The sequence below is a fragment of the Lemur catta genome, chromosome 6, assembly GCF_020740605.2.
Source record: "Lemur catta isolate mLemCat1 chromosome 6, mLemCat1.pri, whole genome shotgun sequence".
NCBI lineage: Eukaryota > Metazoa > Chordata > Mammalia > Primates > Lemuridae > Lemur > Lemur catta.
This window is the reverse complement of record NC_059133.1, coordinates 45,216,103-45,230,933: the sequence shown is the minus strand read 5'-3', so window position 1 is coordinate 45,230,933 and position 14,831 is coordinate 45,216,103. Positions and strand designations below refer to the sequence as shown.

The window sequence follows — 14,831 nt, the reverse complement described above, 5'->3', positions numbered from 1 at the left end:
GTTTGGGGGACTGCCTGATTCAGGAATCATTCTTTGCTCATTTAAACTCTGTTACAAATAATTTGTCTAAAGTTTTTCTTTCAACAGAAGTCACTAGGCGGGGTTTGGCAGACCTGGGATTCAATTCTAGTTCTGCACGTCTTCCGTAGCCCTGTATCTTTAGATACCCTGTTTCTGAGTTTTGATTTGGTCTGTGTGTTTAGAAGAGAGCTGATGTTGTGGCCAACAGGATCATCTTTCTGTAGAGCACAGCTTTTTGAAAAAAGCACTGAGTATTTACATGATGGGGAAATATCAAAGAAAAATCTGATGCCAGGTCTCGTGTGTCTCTCTTGGGTAAAATTATCTTCTGTAATAAGGTCAGGAGAATTTTTTAGATGCAAATAGCAAGCACACGAGATGTGAGAGATTGCAGAGCTCACAGCTGATGTACATACATGCTGCTATTTAAAAACACTGAGAGGCATTTTGTTAAAATATTGAAGAATGTATTATTTTCCAAGCAAATATATTTAATGAAGCTGTAATTCCATTAAGTGAAATACGAAGAACCCATATTTCAGAATAAGACTGACAGAAGACTAATACTTTTTGTGTAATTGAAGTAATTTTTTACTTTTTCATGATAATTTTAGCATGCCAGAGCACAATAAGAATAACTTTATTCCTTGCTAATTGGACTGTGGAATTCTGAGAGAGGCATAGATCATCTTAATTAGAAATAAGGTTTATGATGTTGAGATAATGGTCTTTGGTTTAGTAATTTGGGGCAAGCTAATTTAGAATGGGAAACAGAAGCTGACCCAGGACTGTTTCTCTTGTTTCTGGTTCAGGTCTGTTAGGTCACATGGTTTATGTACCTTTCAAGTATCAGGCAGCTCTGCATAGAACAGGGTAAGAGCTTGAGCCAGCCCAAGGCAAGATTGAAGGTAGGAGGTAGGTCACATTGCTGAGCCCTTCTCTTCTCTTTCTGAGCTACACTCCCACCTCCTGGTGCTCCCTCCCTCTCACCTGCTTGGCAATTGGGGGCGGGGGCTCAAGGAATCCAATCTCTGCTCTTTGGAGCACCCCACGCAGAAAGGAATCTACTGTAAAATCTGTCTCCTCTCCCTCCTCCTCTCTTCCACTTTGCTCAAACTCACTCTGGCTGCTTCCTCCTAGGGAGGAGGAAAAGACTGTTTTCCATCCAGAGCCACAGAGGAAGGCTGGGGAGTTTGCAGACTGACCCTAAGCACCCAGCCTGGGGAGAGTGAGCAGAAGCCCAGCCGAGTCTCACCCACCATGCCCTGCCCTTTTCTTTGCTGAGAGGCCCCGCTGCGCCCACCCAGCACACTGTGGGGGCTGTGTTAGTCCACAGGGGGCTTAGTCATCACCCACCTGGAGGGGGGCTCCCTCCTTGTTCTGCACAGCGTGGAGCTGGCAGTGGCTCGGCCTCAATCATTATTGCGGTGACATAGTTCTTTGAAGCTTTTATTTCAAAATGCCCCTAGATACATTATCTCATATGAAAATGACTAGATGGGTCAGGGACTATTTATCTCTACTGTGTAGATGAGGAAAGTGAGATTGTTGAGATTCATTTTTCTAAGGTGCTAGATTTTAATCTTGAATCCTGTTCTTGTGACTTTACACTCATTGTTTCTTCTACTATCTCTTTGTTGGAATCTATTCATTGTGAAATGTGAATGACTAATAGTGTTTTTTAAAACTCTTTATTATAAAACTGTGCATACATGTACAAAAATATAGAGAGTAGAATAATGAACTTACGTATCTATAATCCAGATTCAGCATTACTATATTTGGCCTCATCTATAAGTAAACCTCAGGTTTCATGTCTTTTCATCTTACATATTTTTGTTTTTATATCTTTCAAAAAATGGACATAGTCTTATCTAGTCACAATGCTATTATCATACCTAATAAAATTTATAACGATTGCTTGATATCGTCAAATATCTTGTTCATCTTCAAATTTCCTCATTTTTCTAAAAATATTCTGTTATTGTGGCTGTCTCCAAATCAGGATTCAAAACAGGTTTTATTCTATTTGTTGTCCCTTCTCTCTATTTTCAACTTCTTTACTTCTGCCTACTCTATTATTTGGAAACCTATGAAATATTTACGATCTTTAAACACACACAGAGACATGTGCACACACACACATACACAAAAATTTACTTCTATTTACTATCCTATGACTCTTTACCTTCTCAACCAACCTCCAGGAAAAAATAGCCTGTACTTGCTTATTTAGTAATTTATTCATTCAGCAAACATTGATTGTCTGCTATCTGCCAGGTGCTGTGGAAGAGTTTGAGAATACAGAATCAAAAGTTCATTTCCAGCACCCCTCAAAGTCTTCTCTTGTCCCTTTGTAATTCCTACCACCTCTCCCTCCCTGTCCCTGCTTCCTCGCCCATACCCACCCCAGGCAACCACTGCTCTGCTTTCTGTCACTATCGATAATGCCACATTTTAAAATTTTACATAAATGGAATGGTCCAGTATGTACTATTTTTTTATCTGGCTTCTCCTACTCAGTGTCATTATTTTGAGATTTATCCATGTTGTGTGCATCAATGGTTCATACTTTTTACTGCCAAGTATATTTCATTATATAAATATATCACAATCTGTTTTATCTTTTCTTATTCCAATGAACATTTGTTCCAGTTTTCAGCTATTACAAATGAAACTGCTACGAACATTTGTGTGTAAGCCTTGTGTGGACACGTGCTTTATTTCTCTCTAGGAGTGGCATGGCTGGGTCATGGTAGGTATTATTTAGTTTAAAAACTGTTAAACTGTTTTTCAAAGCGATTGTGCCATTTTATATTCCCACTGGCAGTATGTAAGAGTTCCAGTTGCTCTATTTCCACGTCAACACTTGTTGATAGTTTTTAAATTTTAATCGTTTTAGTGGGAGTGTAGTGGTATTTTGCTGTGGTTTTAATTTGCATTTCCCTAATGACTAATGGTACTGAATATTTTTCCATGTGTTTGTTTACTACCTATATATCTTCTTTGGTGAGATGTGTGTTCAAATATTTTGCCCACTTAAAAAATTGAGTTGTTTTCTTATTATAGAGGTGTCAGAGTTCTTTACATATTCTAGATACAAGTCTTTTGTCAAATGTATGTGTGACAAATATTTTCTCCCAATCTGTGGCTTGTCTTTTTGGAAAGATGTTTTGAGGATGAGAAATAGCATATGTGTAGCACCTAGTAGAATGCTGGGCATTGTGATCGTTGTTGTCAGATATGTTCTTTGAAAGAAAAGTTTTCTTTGAAGATGATTTTCGCTTTACCTTGGTATTACCAATGATAACAGATGCTGAAAACAGAGCAAAGTCCCAACTCTTGAGCCTCCCAAATCATTACAGCGTTTGCTTGTGGGTGTTACACTTGCTGTTCGGGAATCAGGGGTAGCACCAGGCAAGGCCCTTGTTGTCCTCAGAGAAACTGATATGACACAGATACGGAAACAGCAGTGAGACAGTGCCAAGGCAGCACTGCAAGTTAGGCAAGTCTATTTATTCAGAAGATATTCTTTTGAGAACCGGATATATACCAGATACAATGCTATGTGCTGGGCATAAAAGTGGGGATTAAGTTTAAACGGAAGGGGGGAGTTGGAAACAGACCTTAAATAGCCACAAAGGGTATTATTGCTTGTTGTTTTCTAACCACTTCTATATGTCCCACCTTTCAATGTTGACATTTTTTGGTAGTATATCTCTAAAATGAATAGCATCAATTCTCATCATATTCAATTCTCATTGTTTTCTGAAACTGTGTATATTTTAGGTAGTTCTAGCTTTATTGAATGAATAGCTGAAGTATTTAATGCATGTAACCTCTTTGATTCCTTTCATTAATATTTACTTTCATCTTTCATTGCATTTGTTTCTTTGTGAAGTACAAACTTTGGATTTAGGTCTGTGATACCGAGCAAGATGGATGATGGTGAGAGATAAAATGCCAACTGCTTGCCCGAACAGTTTTATATTCGTAGTAGCAGCAGCAGAATATCAATTTTGGTTGCTATGTTAGGTAATACTAGCCACTGTAACAAACATGTCCCCAAATGCAGAGGCTCTTTATTTACAACCTCAGTTTCCTTATCTCATATAAATACACATATGATAAATAATTGAGATATTATTATATCTTTCTCCTAGGACATCTGTAAAGACCAAGCAAGTTTTGCCCTTCTTTACCATGGGCTTGTGGTTTGTCCTTGCACCCAGGGACTGAGCAGAGACAGGGTTTAGTAAAAAAATCAATCTACTTTTGTTATAATTCCTCACCCATGGTTCATCCAGGTTCTGATTCAGAAACTTCCTGCCCCATGAAAATTCAAATCTGGGAACTGCCTTCAGGGAAAGATTAGTCACATTATTGCAGTTCTTTTCTGTCCAGTAGGATTTTATCTTCAAGGCAACAAGAATCTGTGGGAGATTTCACCTGGCTTGTCTAGTCCAGCATCCTCAGGCATCGCAGCCTCCCAGGCTGCCCCAGAACTTACCAAGTTATCAATGGTAAAAATCAGTCTTGCATTTGGGTCTCCTCTAGTTTTCAATCTGCCAGATCTGTGTGAACACCAAGGGTCTGCTGGTTTCGCTATGCTTGGGCCTAGAGCTACAATTTATAATAGAAAAAGCAATGGACTTGCTATGAATCCATAAATTTTGTATTAATTTATAGTGGAGAATTTAGGATTTAAATGTTACTGAAGAATGTACATAAAGACATCTTCCTTGTTTAATCAGTTGCTGAGAATAAAAATTATCCTATTCTAAATTCAGTATACTAGGGGTCATCAAAAGGTATACACAGTTAAGTCTAATTGTGTCCAATTCCAAAAGTGTAATTATTATGAGTGTCTTTATTTCAAAAATATAAGTTTGGGAAGCATGTTCTTTAGGTTTCAAATTCAATGAAAAAAAAAAAGAAGGAAAGAAAAAGAAAAAGATAAACCTTGAAGAAATTAATCTCCTGCTGATTTAGCTTCTTTAATTTTTAAAGTTTTATTCATCTTTTAGCAATCTATTGAGGTATAACTTACATTTACAAAATTGCATGCATTTTATGTTTATATTTCAATCAGCTTTTGACAAGCGTATATTCCTGGGTAACCATCCTCACAGTTAAGATATAGAACATATCCTCAAGTATTTCCACCCTTTGTTATTACGCTCACATGGACCATCCACAGCAGCGAGTCACTTAGTTGCCTTCTTCCGCACAAGTTGCTGGCTCCTGACTCAAACATTGCCACTACTGCTTCTGAAATGCTCCCTCTCAGTTTTTACCCAAACCTCAAAGACTTTCCTGCTTGAGTCCTCTGATCTCTGTTTCCTTCTTTTTATCCGGAGCCTTCTAAATTCTTATGCATGCAAAGGAACTGTTTTAACTTGGGCATGTTGGTATGTTGCTCTGTAAATCTGTTCTCTACTTGATTAATATTTCTGTGCCCTGACTGCCCTCCTTGAACCCAGAGGTCTTCTATCTCTTTTTAAATTCCCCAGAGTACCCTTTATTATATTTTGTTCAATGAGTGCCATCAATAGAAACAATTTGAAGAACGTACATGAACTTCATTTTCTAAGGTCCTAGACTTCCCCCAAGCAGCCTCTGCGGGCCTGATTCTGTGTGAAGAGTTCTGAGCCTGCGCTCACAGCACACATGGTGCCATTAGCTTATTCAACCTTTCAAGGTAATTTCACACCCGACTACTATGAGATTGTCTTTTATGAAAGCATTGACCCATAGCAGTGACAGCACCTGTCTATTAGTGTGCTCAACACTAAACTGGAATTTTAATGCTAATAATTAACTAGAATAATATCTCACTTGGAAAGAAGCCAATTTCTTCTCTCCTGTGAGCTAAAATGTTATTGAGTAACTATCAAGGCCATAGAAGTAGAAGGAAAATTTTGTTATTATGATGTTTTAAAAAAGGTTAAAGAAGAAATTCAGATTTCATGAAAATATTTCTTAAAAATGATCATTCCTAAATGGTGTTACTTAAAATGATTCTGCTACTGAAATGCTATCCCAATTTTCTTCTCTTTTTATGCCAAGTGACTCCTTCTTAGAGGAATAATATTGGCCCTCTATCTATATTGCTAATGCAAACTTGGGTGGGCTTTTAATAGGGTTCAAGGAAATCTAGAGCAATGAAATTCACAAATTTTATTTAAGCGTGGTACCAATAATTGTCTTTCATAATATTCTGCAAGAATGCTTGACAAGCCCCCGTTTGGTTTCACCTTCTGGTCAGGGGTAACCTTAAATGAAGAGCCTAGCAACTGTGGAAATGCAGAAAAGAAAGAGGGAGAGAGAAAAAAGAAAAGATCCGTGTAATGATCTTGAGCAATAAAATCAACTGAAAAAGAATCAAGAGCTGGTAGAGAGCAGGGAGGGACATGCAGCAGGACATGAAGATTTATTAAGAACGTGCTAAATCTAGGGGCTTTCCCATGGGATAGCTCACCTAATTATTTGCCACTGTCCAGTTATATGCATATGTGTATATATTTAATCATTAGTTTAGAGATAAGGAAACTGAAATTCAAGGCAGTTTAATTGACTAAAGTCACAAGGAGCCAGAGTCAAAGATTCATGTAATTATAGACCAGCCTTATGTCTAGCTTCTTGTAGTCATAGAATGGGGCAAAGAAACAAATCTTGTTTCTTATTTAGTGCATCGCTCTTTTGTCAACATAAGTGTAAGATTACACTCACCAGTGATGAACCCAGATGTGGTAACCCCTCTATGGTTTGTTTTTGTTTTTGAGATAGGATTTTGCTGTGTCACCCAGGCTGGAGTGCAGTGGTGCAGTCTCAGCTCACTGTAGCCTCAAACTCCTGGGCTCAGGAAATCCTCGTGCTGCAGCCTCCCAAGTAGCTGGGATTACAGGTGCCTGCTACCATGCCATGCTAACTTTTAATTTTTCTTTGTAGAGACATGATTTTGCTCTGTTGCCCATGCTGGTCTCCAACTCCTGGCCTCAATTGATCCTCCCATCTTGGCCTCCCAAAGTGCTGAGATTAGAGATATGAGCCACCGCGCCCAGCCTATAATCCCACTTCTTTAATATTTCCATTTGTTTGATAAGTTCAGTTGAAAACTAAAGCTTAGGGACTGAGTTAAACAGAATGCCTTGGTCCTTTGAGAATAGGTGTCATTCCTCCTTTCACTGGGCACTGGCAGGGACTGTCACCTTGCAGTGACACCGTATAGCCTTCCTAGTTGTGCCTACTATTGATTTTTAGAAAGCTTCCTCCTAGGGTAAGCATTGAGACTACAGGTCTCAACCCTGGCTCCAGACTAACCATGGTAGACTTTGTCGGTGACAGAAACCCAATTAATAAACTAAATGTACAAAAATGGTCTTTAAGCTTTGGAAAGGGGGCCAGGTGGTGATGACAAAGACAAATGTGGTTGGTTTGCCCTCTGCATGTTGGCTTTGCCCTGTACTAATAGCTTCCGTCTCACATTGTCACTGTTTCTCTCTCTTTTCTTTTCTTCTTAAAGCAGTGTTATTTGAATTTATGCAGTGAGAGACAGGTTTACAGGTGAGGGCATGTCAGGAATACAGAGCTGTGGAGGTAGAATGTGTGTGGCAATGAGGTTTACTTCTTTGGAACTAGATTACATAAAGTAATGTATTTAGTAATCATTTGGTTCTGAAGATGTAAACCTGTAGATACATGTGAAATTGGAAATGCCTGAGAAAGTTCTGTTGCATATGTTACACAAAGGTACCTGCTAGCCCCATTTAACAGTTGTAAAAATAATGAGTTAAAATTTGTGAGTGCTCACTATGTACAAGGCACTGTGCTAACTTATTATGTTATTTAATTATTATACTATCTTTATGAGCTAGCTATGGTTATACCCATTTTAAAGGTAAAGAAACTGAAATTTGGAGGGGGTGAGTAATGCAAAGGCACGCAGCCACTAAGTGGCAGAGCTGGGACTGGACGCCGGGCCCGTCTGACTTGGGAGTCTGTGCCCTCAAGCACCATGCTCTCCATCTGCCATTTTATGGTAGAAGGAGAGCGTAAACTGAGGCCCCCCAAACGTGTTCATTTTCACCTTCCAAGTTCATTGGTAGAACCAGAAATGGGATCCAGATTTTAGAGTCTTCGCTCATTGAAAGCTGATTGGCTGATTTTGCTTCTTTGAAATCATTTTTCTTTTCACTGTTTCAGAAAATAGAATTTGAAGTCAAACATATGCCAATAGAGATTATTTTTTAAGACTGGTCACGGAAACTGTGCATTTGGCTACTTTACAGTCCATTCTGTTGAACGGAACTGCAGAACGCCCAGACCCCGGGCTCTGCCCCTCGGCGGCTCGTCTTGGCCCGACAGCAGCACCTGTCCCCCTACCCTTCCCTGCCAGGGAGGTCGGGCCACACTTGGGGCTGTCCCAGGCTTCCAGCTGGCTGCTCCCTGCAAAGGCAGCTGAGGTGGCGCGAGTTCCAGCAAACCAAACCCTGTTGAGTCGCGCCGCTGTTGCGTTAGCTCTTTCAGATTGCACTGAGGAATCAAGTTTAACAGACGTTAAACTTGCCAAAAATGGTTCCCCATGGCTGTGAAAATTAAACAGTGACTTTCTTAAGGTCTACTAGAGCTGTTGGTTGGCATTTCTGACTGAATTCACTGAGTTATTGCTACAAGGTTTTATAAAAATGATATTGCATCCCTTCCTGAGACTTTTACTAGGCCTTAGAGACTTGCCAGCATTCCACGGAGGTACCTTAAGGTCATGGATAGAGCTGAGTTTCTTGGCTAGGAAAGCTAGGCCTAATGTGGGAGTAAAATGCATTTGATACGTTTTTAAAACTTTTTTTTTTTTTTGTGCCTCACAAAACTGACTGGCGTCATGTTAAATGAACAGATATTTCTGTTACACAATAACTTTCTGGTGCCCTAATAGTGTGTAAATGGCAGAAAGACTTCACGTAATTTAGAAGCTCAATGTGACCCTTACCCTATGATAAATATTGATTTCTATTTTAGAGCAAATATGGACTTTTTGGTTTCATCTCTGCATCACAGTGAAGGGGAGTGAAAAGGTGAGAAATTGAATCAAAGATAATTTTGGTAAGAAAGTCAAATATGGCACAGAATTTAGAAAAAAAATAAGTTCTCATTGGAGATTAGTACATTTTTATTTGGAAAATTATATTAATTTTTCTATTGCTGCTATGAGAAATTACTACTATCACAGCAGTGTAAAACAATATCCATTTATTTTCTCCCAGTTTTGTAGGTTTGGAAATCTGGCAGGCTCAGCTCAGGGGCTCAGGAGGATGAAATCAAGGCGTGGGCAGGGTTGTGTTCCTGGGGGGGTATCCTCCCCACCCCTGGGCTTATTCAGGAGGTTGACTGAATTTGGTGTCTTTTAGTTGTAGAAATGAGGTCCTTATTTTCCTGCTGGCTCTCCACAGGACGCTGTTCTCAGTTCCTCGAGGCTACCCGCATCCTCCTCTCACGGCTTCTACTCGGCTCACCTCACACCACCCTGACCCCCTTTCCTTCCTGCCTCACCTTTCTCCCTTCTGCTGCATCTCTCTGCCTGCAGCTAGGGAAATACCTCTGCTTTAAAGGCTCAAATGATTAAATTGTGCACAGCCAGATAATCCAAGATAATCTCCCTATTTTAAGATCTGTCACATTAATTACATCTGCAAAATCCCTCCACGGCAGTACCTAGATTCCTATTTGGTTGAATAATCTCAGAGGGACATCTTTAGAATTCTGTTTACCTTGGAAATGAATACGGCAGAGGCCACCCATGAGGGACTCTTTGGCTAGAGGTGGGTAGACATCAAAGTTTGATTCAGAATTTCACATCGCTGCTGCCTCTTAATATTTTAGTTTGTGAAAAGAAGACCACTGTATGATCAGTAAGCTGTATGGCCAGCACATAGACACAGATTCCAATACTGTCACCAAAGGAAACTTACACATTTACTGACACGAAGAATCACTTTTCTGTTTGCATAATCATTAGGTATGTGAGTTATGGGAGGACCCAAAGATAATCTGTCTCTGTTTTGCAATGTTGCCGTACATGCCAGTACCCCTGAGGTCCCAGAGGGTCAGTATGCCTTAGCTTTCAAAATACTGACTTCCTCATTGGGCACAGTCTACTGGGGATAGAGACAGAGCTGGAGAAGGCTTTACCAAGGGCCTCATGCTGGGCCGTGGGATTGAAAAAGTGATGGCCCAGACCTGAGGTCTCCTGGCAAGTTGAAGTTCAACCTCAAGGAAGGTGAAGGAAAAGGATTGTGGAAAAAACTCCCAGGGCTGGGAGTGGGAGAGCTTCTCTGGGCTTAGCAGAGGGTAAAGGAAAGGAGGACCCTGGGAGGTAGGAAATTTCTCTGACGTTCACTTGAACTCCTGAGCTATATTTTTGGACAGATCCCAGTGACTTTTCCATTTGCCCATCTCTATGTTCACAGTTCTCGCCCTTGAATCTACAGTACAAATCCACAGTTATTCCATATATCAAACTGTAGGAAGGTTGCAAGGGCTAACATAATAAAAAATAGCACATTTGCAAATGAACTTGGCCTAAATTATTCTGCACAAATAAATATTTACATGGTTGTCACTTAGGTAAGCACTCTCATGGATTCTGGGTTAAGTAGCGTGAAATATAGAAATAAAGGTCTAGGACACTCTTTCAGTCAGTCCATAAACAAATACAATATACTCTCTGTAATCCTGTAAGTTCCGTTTAAATTGCACTTCTCTGCTTCACTGGAAGTTTACAATGTGGTGATTGATATGCCTGATAATGACCTCAGGACACAACCCATGACTTCTGAATTGTCAAAGAAAGATACAAATATGTCCAGTTTTGGTGTAAGGAATTATACGCAGATTCTTTGAAAACTGGTGTTTAACGTTCCATACATACACAGACAACTCTGATTTAACTAGAATCTTTGATTGACAGAATGCCCCCATTCCCTAAATGGCATGTAAACTCTAGATTAGTATCAGGTTTTTAGCATTCCTTCTTTGTTTTCTTTGCAGGATCCCATGGAAAGAGTTTCATGAAAAACAGCATTGAGTTGGCCCAGTGCAAAGATTCGGAACAATCAGATGGCAGTGTGAAGGGCTTCGTCCTGCCCACGCTGTGTCCCCAGGGGTCTGTGTCAGTGACCGCAAAGCACCAGCAGGCAACTGGCAACAGCACCAGCCAAAAGCCTGTCGTCACATGGGTCAAAGTTATGTCTGTAAAGTTTTTAATGTTATTTGAAACATGAAGCATTCTGCAGGAAGTATACTGTACTACAAGTTTTGGTTTTAAACTGTCTAGGTTCAAATGCAAGCTCCACCACTTATTCGCTTTGTAAACCTGAGTAAGTTACCTCTCTGAGCTTCAGTTTGCTTATCTGTAAATGAGAATAGTACTTCAAAATGTTGATGAGAAAATTAAATGATATAATGCAAGACAAGCGATTGAGAGTAGTCTTGGTAAGTCTTCCCTATTATTATTAATAGTATTATACAAATCCATCCATTTGATGCTTGTATTATAAAGACTTGTGAGTAAACAACAGTTAGAATAAGGAGAGAAGAATTCTAATTTAAGTATACTCAATACAGAAATATTTGAATTTTTCAAAACAGGAAAAAGCTATGGTGGGGGAGTCTTGACCCTAAGGGGTGGGTGCAGTTGCTGGGGATGGAAGGAGAGCAGATCCCATGCCTGCTGATCCATATGACCACCGCCTGGACTGGGGCTTACGAGTTACGTATTGGGAAATCATTAAATTCTGCTACGTGCCTCACTACACTGTTATATTCAACCCTCCAAATAACCGTAGGGAGTAGATACTGTTACAATCCATCTCCAGTTTACAGATGAGGAAACTGAGGTTGAATGATTTGTCACTGTTATAGTCACATGGCTAATAAGTGTCAGAGCTGACATTCAAGTCTCAATCTCAAATCCATACTGTGATCACGGGATCACCAATATGTACTACCTCTGACAGAGGCCTGTACCCACCAGCACTCTTGGGGAGTCATTCCTGCGGGTACTAAGGAAGCTGAGAAGAGGCTGCCCACAGAGGCAGCTGCACCACTCGGGCCTAAAGGACAAGTTCACCTGGAGGCCCAAGGAGCAGGTCATTCCAGTCTAACCATTCATTGCAATAGCACCTCTTTCCTTTAGTTAAGTAGGGTAGACAGATAAGTTTAAAGCATATAATTATAATAATAGGTGTTATATATTGGCTTACTCTGTGCTGGGTAGTATGATAAGAACTTTATATATATCATTATACATCACCACAATGACCACAAAGTAGATATTATTATTCCCTATGACAGATGAGCAGACAGACTCAGAGAGGTTAAGTAATTTTCCCAAGGCACACAGTAAGTTGCAGGAATGAGAAATACTACATATCCCTGAAATGTTACTATAAGACAGTGGGATCAGGTAATCATCAAAGAGTTATTTAGGAAACTAGCAGTTGCAGACAAATGAGAGATACTTCTATACCTTCAAACCCTGTGAATTCAGCCACTGGGACTTCGAGAAACTAAAGGTTTTTTCCCCTGTGGAGGGATCGGGGACAGACGGCTTGTGAAAACCAAAGTCACAAAGGATTTGAGTAATAGTGAAAACCAAAGTCACAGAGGACCTTGCTATTTGAAGGATTCAATAACAGTTGCATATCAAGATGTTTATAATAAAACTATGCTCATATTTATGGAATTTTTTTTCTCACATTTGATGAAATAGTCAAGACATTTCCTCAGAAAGGCATAAGAAAGAAACACCTAGAGAGAAAAGAAAAACATGACATTTTTAGGTTAGATTGCAGCTTGTCACCACAAATATTAAAAAAATTCCTTTTAAACCTTGGCAATTGACATAAGAAATTATGACAAAAAGAGTGAGGTCGGAAAGGGCGGGACGCAAAATCTGTAACCAAAACTATTCAGCTCGCCTCCCACACGGTCTCTCTGCGTAGTTCAATCCACAGCATTATAACTGGTTTTTTTAATTGCTTTTGAAAATGCCAAAAAGATTATATTAATACTTAATTTTAATTTTCATTACAGAAAATGTGTTGATAATCAAGGCTTGAATTTAAAAAAGAAACCTCCAAAAATGATGATTAATGACAGGGGATGTCTATCATAGACCAGTAACATCTGGCTCCCTTTTGAGCTCTGAAGTCACCCCCCAAGAGAAACCTGAGGGTGCAGGTGTGTATGAAAGTAGGTGTTCTAGAGCCTGGTGCTTTGGTTGAGAGATGCAGGGCCTCCTGTGGATCGGGACAGGGAGAGGAGCCTCCTGCATTTCAGCCTTTGCTCTTCTTCATCTCTGCTTTAACTCTGTTGTTCTCTAGCATTTCCAAAATCATGTGCTTTATGTTTGCCCATATGGAAAACAACAACAACAACAAAAGAGAACATGGCAAGTGGGTGGCAAGCTCAAGCCAGTCTTTTGAACCAGAAACTTGTGGTTAAATCAGAAAAGAAAGTCTGTGATATACAATACAATTTGTTGAGCATTTAGTATTTGCCAGGTGGTATGCTAAGTCCTTTAATATGTTACCTCATTTCATTCTTATCTGATAGATGAGGAACCTGAAGCTTAGAGAGGTTAAATGATGCTTCCAGGGTCATGGAGGTGGTGACAGCTGTGATTGGACATTAGGCCTAACTATGTTAGTCAGTTATTTTTACATAATAGCTGTATTTTAGCAATCCTTTAAGTCCTACTACAGTAGGACTTGATGAGGGTGGGGCTAGATTCTTTGGATTGGAATATAGGTTTTTAATAAGTGGGTGGTAAACTGAGCTTTGGAACTCTTTTCTTTATGGTAAATTTTGAATCCATGTGATTATTTTTATTTTTTTCTCCCTAAAATATCTAAAACATCTTTTCTCCTTGTATTGCTTTTTGCAGATTCAGTACTTTTTTTTTAGTAACTACTTATCATCTTGCCTATATTACTCAATAATTAGAGACTTCTGCATTAATTCTTCACGTTTATTATGTAAAGCTTTCTTTGTAAACTGGCATTCCATTATAGAAATAAATTAGTTATTGATGAATAGAACCTTCATAACCAGAATGCTGTAGCAACACATCATAAATTTTTTCTCCTTAGCACATTTAAAAAGCATTAAAATAAATGACAAAGAACTTAGTAAATGTTTATGACTTGGGTTTGTGCATGTGGGCTAATGGAATGAAAGGCTAATCCATCAGTTAGCTCTTACTGCATTTCATTAGCCTGGATCACTTTGTGCTATACTGAAAATAACTTTTCTCTTTTCTCTTTTCCCTAGGACAAAGTAAAATTAACAGTAACAGGAAATAGTTACTTAAATTCAGGGTTGATGTAAATGATGAGAAAAGTAAGCTTCCTGTAGAAAACAAACAAGGAGCACCTGCAGCCAGCAGCTGCTCTTGAACCTCTGAATGGGCCACTTTTGGATCATGTTATCTTTTTTGTGTCATCGCTACCCTATTTCACCTGTGACATTGTATCAATGATGTTCTGAGACAGACTGTTGCAGAAACAGGTGTAGGGTGTTTAGGCAGCAAGACTCATGGATTCATGAGTTATTTATAGAGAATAATTTTCTATTGTTTTTTCAAAAATTATGCAGCATCTTACATTTTTAAAATGCTTCGTGATCATTATTGTTCATGTTATAAATTTGACAACCAAAATGTTGTACTTGGTTATAGCTTCTGTAAAATAACAGTGCTGTCTGGAACAGCAGAAACCCCATGATTGTGGTGTTTGATAGGAAACATATGT

General features: G+C 39.3%; 1 long non-coding RNA gene across 1 annotated transcript; it reads left to right on the top strand.

Moving 5' to 3' along the window:
- Positions 1–917: 917 nt before the first annotated feature.
- LOC123640662 lies at positions 918–13,230 on the top strand. Its single transcript, XR_006736015.1, has 3 exons — positions 918–936; positions 11,068–11,182; positions 13,114–13,230. It is a non-coding gene; the product is annotated as an uncharacterized LOC123640662 (long non-coding RNA).
- Positions 13,231–14,831: the final 1,601 nt, after the last annotated feature.